Source organism: Calypte anna, chromosome 8, assembly GCF_003957555.1.
Source record: "Calypte anna isolate BGI_N300 chromosome 8, bCalAnn1_v1.p, whole genome shotgun sequence".
NCBI classification, from domain to species: domain Eukaryota; kingdom Metazoa; phylum Chordata; class Aves; order Apodiformes; family Trochilidae; genus Calypte; species Calypte anna.
Genome location: NC_044254.1, coordinates 30622847 through 30628846, shown reverse-complemented (window position 1 = coordinate 30628846; position 6000 = coordinate 30622847).

The window sequence follows — 6000 nt, the reverse complement described above, 5'->3', positions numbered from 1 at the left end:
ATGGGTGCACAATGCAGCTTACTTCATCAGATCCCAGCCAGAAAAATATCACTCAGGCTCTGAATGGAAGTAAATAAATAAAACACTGTGTATGCTGGGAGCTGATAACCTACAGCAAATTAAATTGGCCAACACAAACTGTAATGTGTTGAGGACAGGGAAAGAGGCTGTGGCCAGTGGGGTGTCCCTGGGGGTCTGCAAGCAGGGGGGAGGACCAAGGGGCTGCGTGGTCAGCATTTACACCAATGTCACAACCTCCCAAACACGTTTTTGTACTTAGAATTATCACATTTTTCCCACCAGTGCCACAAAAATCTGAAACAGTCTTCATCAAAGCGTTTTGTTGCTGTTGTTGTTGTTAAAAGTCCTTTTCCATAGCAGTGCCAGGCACCTCTGCTCCGTGCTGGCCCTGCCTTCCCCTCCTCTAATCATTGCCATTGATTTCCCCTCCCTGCTCCCTGCTCAGAGGTTTTATTCCTGCTCCTCTGCAGGCAGCCCTGGCTGGGCTGTGCTCCAGGGGCACAGGGTGGTGGGCACCTCCTGCTAAGGGTCAGCTACCTGCTGACAAGTGGGAGATTTCCATCTCTGCCTTCACACAGGCTTGAGATTTATTCAGCTGAAATATTAAACAGCTGAATTTCAGTTTTAACTGGAATAAGGACTAGTGTAGCCTGAATGAAGAGGTCTAGTTTTTCCCTGACCATAAAAAATTGTAGCTAGACATCTTCTCTTCTTTTTCCTGTCACTTTGCTTTGGTATTTATATTTGCTTTTTTTTTTTTTTTTTTTAGTACAGCACCCTAAATTAAGGGTTGACAAGTTAATTATGTGTGATTGATATTCTTCTCCTGAGTGAGTCATCACCAGAATGTAAACTCCAAGTGCTGTTCCTTTTGCATCTGGGCTTTGGAGGCAGGGAAGGAAGGTTCCAGGAAGGTGCCTGATCCCAGGGACCTGAGCAGCTCCTGCAGCCACAGCTCTGGAGCTGGGGGGAGTTGTTCCCCCAGGAGAGCCTTGGCCAGAGCCCCCCTGGGCACTGTCAGGATGCAAGTGAATTGTCCCATGGAGCTGGGGATGGAAACAGGAGGGGATGGCTGCTGCCATCCCAGTGATCTTGGGCACAAACGGTGGGACAATGGTTGTGGCACAGCTTGGGCTTCCCCTGGGGACACAGCAGCAACACTGAGAGTTTGGGCATTGCTCCTTCTGATCAATAAAGTGAGGGAGGTGAAGGGCATCTGCACCCTGCCCCTCCTGGGGTGCTGGGTGCTCTTGCCCTCAGCAGGAAGGAGTTTCCCTTTGCCATGTCCTGGTAGAAGTGAGACTGCTTTTTATTAAAGGTTCATTTGTTCTAGGATTAAGGGAACAGAAATTTGTTTGATCAGTTCTCCTTCAGCAGGTGACTGGGTAGGCTCTGGCTGTTTGGGGGATGCTGGAATATTGACTGCTCTCCTCCAGCTGGTTGCCAAAAGCAGAGTTATTTTTATGGGTGCTGCTCAGTCTCTGTGCTCCCCTCCCTCTGCTCACTCTCCAGGGTCACTTACATGGAGAACTGGAGGGGTAAGCATGCAGAAGCAGAGGTAAACGTGTGCCAGGGTGATGGGATCACAGGGACCTCTGAAACCCCAAATCTGTAGGGATGATGGAAACTGAGGTGTTGAAGGAAAACTTGTGAAAATGTGTTGTTGCAACAGTGTGCCTGTTGAAATGACCTTCTCAGGCTGGTTTTTACTCAAATGAAGATGGTTTTTTCCCTCGTTATTTCAATGGGCACTGAAGGTGTGGTTTGTTAGGATACATGTGCCATACATAGCCTGATAACCTTTGCTTTCTTTCCCAGGTGTCCCAGTGTCTCCTAAACTGGGAAATGCTTCAGTGCTCCTTTCCTGGTTCAGTCATCTGCTTCACCTGGAGGATAATGTGAAGTGGGGGATGTAAGAAGTGCCCCTGGGCAGAGGCAGAACTGTCCATGGGATGGCTCTCAGTGCTCAGCCCCACAGAGGGATGCTCCCCACCAACCCTCCTTGGAGAAGCTTGGCCAACACCTCTGAGGACAAGCAAGGCCCTGGTGCTCTGTGTGTGTCTGCAGCAGGAAGGAGCCCAGGGAAGGACATTTTCCATCCTGGGCTGTCAGCAGCCTGAAGCTCCAGCTGCAGAGTGCACTGAGTGCTCCAGCATCCCTCAGCTCCCAGCTGGAATGGGGGTTTGGCTCCTTGGCAGTGCTCAGACAGCAAACACCTCCTGGAGGAACAGCCTGAGAAAGGGAACATCAGGTGCCCATCACCAAATGGAGGGGGCTGGGCATGGACCCTTCCTTCTTCCATGGGCATGGACCCTTCTTCATGGGTGCTCATTGCACAGGTACTGAAGAGGAAGAGGAGGAAGGACTTGGCCATGTGGGGTGGTGATGCTCTGTGCCAGACCTGCTGCCAGAGGAGCAGTGTCTGTCAGGATGACCAAAGTGACCTCAGAAAGGCTACCAAAGGGGCCATGCAGTGGCCAGAAGTGTTCCTGGCTCCGGAGGGGCTGCTCCTCTGCTTCGCTTCTGACCAGCCTGGAAGAGACCCTGCCTGCTCCAGCTGCTGAGGGGGTAAGCAGCCTTGGTTTACCTGCTTAGAAATGAAACATTTCAGTGATGTGTAATCCCTGCTCAGGGCAGTGCCCCCAGGGAATGCTTCTCTACCCCTGTGATGCTTGGGGTGAAAATTAGGTCTGTGTGGTGGGGTAACCCCTGGTGAGGTCCTGGAAGCTCTCTGGGCTCTGCTGGAGCAGAACTCGGATGGTGCAGGGATGTGGTGGGACTTTGGGACTTCCCTGGAGAAAAATGAAATTTCTCCTTTCAGACAATCACCTCTTTTTTTTTAAGAAAAGGAGAGAGAACAACTTGATTAATAACAAAGGGAACAAACATGCAGACAAGGTGTACACTTTCACAGCATGAGTGAATGAGGGGTTTATGGATTGCTGTTGTTGTTTTGAGCTGTAAAAGGAGTTTGTATGTTTGAACTGAAGTGCAGGTGTGGCAGGAAAGCCCAGCCTGGTACACTCACTGCAAACAACAGTCTGTGCATTATTGCTCCTCTCTGAGGAAGGGAAACGTTTTGTGGCATTTTATATCTCCTCCTTTAGATTGCTGTGTGTTGGGGCAGGGCTTTGGCAACCTCTGTGCTGTATCAAGGCTTCCAGTTAACCTTATGTGTTTCCATTGCTGAAACTTGACATTTTTCTGGTTTGGTGAGTTAAATTATTGCAGTTGCATTATTTAGTAGCATGATATATTTATTACAGTGTCTCATTCTTATTTCAGTGCTCTTCACTGTCCCCCAAGGTTTTGTACCCCATTTGGTCACCATCTTTTCTTTGTGTACCACCCAGTACATGACCTGCAGGAGATGCATTAGCAGAGAACATTTCATCTACATAAGAGCAGCAATTGTGTAGCATCCGAGTCAGTTCTTTATAGAGTCACACTCTTAAAATCTGCAAGTTTGCTGGTGCTGGCTTTGTGCAAGGACTCCCTTTGCTCCACATGTGGAGATGGTTTCTGTGGAGTCAGCACAGAGAATCCTTGTGGAACATCCCTGGGGAATGCAGAGATGGGTTTGGGTCCAGCTCTGGGCACCCCATCCCCTGCCTTCCATCCTCTCCCTTGCCACAGGAATGATTTCATCTCCACCCAGTCTGTGGGTTTCTCAGGGCTGTCACTTTCTGTTTGGATTTCACCAGTAAACACTTCCAGACCTCATCCAGTGCCAGGGGATTCCTGTACTTGGGGTCCATCATCTCCTCTGGGAATGGGGTGTGGATGAGACATCATTGCTTTTGTGCCAGAGATGTTATTTCAGACCACTGTGACTAATTACTAACAAATGATGGGAATTTGAGCATCATTTCCCAGTGTCTGCTCTGGGCAAGCCCACTTTTTGTAAACCATAAATATGGTTTGGTTCCTGGAGGGGGACAAATGCTGCTGGGCTCATTGCTCATTCTTCTGCCTTTCCATGTACCCAGAGGAGCCACAAGCAGCTCTAGGACTTCAGTTACCCATTGAAATGATGTTCAAGTAATTTAAAATGATTTTACGTTGTTTAAAGGGGCTGTTTTCTTGTTGATCTGTCAGACTCAAATACTTCAGTCCTGTGCACAAGCAAAATGTCTCTGCCTGGGCAGAAAGTTGTTGCTGCTAAAATTTACCCCTGGCATCAGGGCTTGGGGTTTATCCCTGACTGGGCTGAGCTCACCTGTGTGTTAGAGTTTACTATTTCTGCTCCAAGTTCAGCCTCCTGTGGTGATGCCTCCCTAACCCAGGAGCTGTGGAAGGCAGGGATAATGATAATAATAATAATAATTATTTCCTAGAGACAAAGAGGCTGATGTTGGATTTGAGGATCCTTTCTGACAGAGGTGGATAAATGTGTGAGGAAAGCAAGGTGGTGCTGGCACGGGACACCCATCCTTGGGTGCATGGGTGGGCTGGGAGGCAGCAGCACTGAGGCTGCCCCAGGTCAGGGGGTTTTATAGTTAAACACCAAAAACCTGGAAATATTTAAGAAAAATTGTGGCACAGAATGACTCTGAAAAACAGATTTTATAGCTACAGGCTTAGAGGTAAAGGTGAAAAGCTGCTCACTGCCTACCAGCTGCCATGGGCAGGATTGCTGAGGGTACCAGGAGCCTTTAATGAAAGGCAGAGCAGGAACAGTGGCCAGAAAATCCCTGGAAATGTTGGAGTGACCCATCTAGGGGTATCTGAGCTCCTCAGATGTACAGATCTGGTTCATTTATTTGAAATCAAGTTTTAATTTCATTTTAGCCAAGCAGTGACTTTGCATTTCAAGATGGAATTCTTGGTGTCTGAAGGAGAGGGGCTCATGTTGCAGCTTTCCTCTCGAGAGGGGCACTAATGGAGCCTCTGGTCACTTAACTCCAGAATATTCATAGGAACCCTCTGTCACTTAGACCTCTGTCTTTGTGTCTCATGTGATGAAATCAGACAAGACTCAGGTACACAAACACAAACACCTCTGGTGACTAAAGCCTCATTAAAAAAACAAACCAAAACCCAAACACACAAAACCCCCCAAAGAAACCAAAACAATACAAAAAAACCCAAGCCAAACACAAACCAACCCCCACCCCAAATCCCACAGCAATAAACCCAAAAACCAACAGGAAAAAAAAAATATGCTAAAGCTTAAACAGGTTTGTGCCTTTTGTAAAATGTTTTGTGGTGCTATGGTCAGGCATTTTATTGATATTTCAGTTTAAAAAATAGTAATTAAAACATTCTGTGTAAGGCAAGGGCACTCACTTTTAGGACAGTTACTCCTGACTCAGCCTTTTAAAGTTACTCTTATTTTTAATTTGAATTCCCCATTTACAAAGGTGCAGAGGAGCCTTTCCCTGGCAGGTGTACAGAGGGGGTTTTGGAACACCTAAGAATCATCACTCTCTTGTTGTTGGGTGGCTGCTCTTCAGCCTTTAGCCTCTCCAACAGGTTTCCTGACCTACATCACCTTCCCCAGTGGTGTCCCTGTAGCACTGGCACCCAGTTTATTCAGACTGGGGCTTTCGAGGCTGTCTGCATGCAGCAGGTATTTATTTGTGTGACGCAGGGGAAAGCAGCAGTGTGGGCACTGCCACCCAACACTTCTTTGACAAATTAAGCTTATTTTGTAAGCCTACCATATCCTAGCAGATTGTGGCTCATTTCTTGTGGTTACTTCCATTTACTTGACAGATACAGAATCTTTTTAAAGGGAGGCAGTGTGAACACTGAAAAATGAGCCATGCTGCTCGCTTGAGATGGGAGAGAGGAACCAGGGTTCCTGGTGAGGAGTCGGGGGCTCTGGTCCACTGCTACCTCTCCTCTCATAAGAATTCTTTAACATTAAAGGACAATTGGTCTCTGTTAATGTGACCATGAAATCCCATTTCCAGTCTCCCCCTTAAGCACAGCCAAATTTTACTTTGTTTTATCTGTTTTATTCCTCTGTTTTTG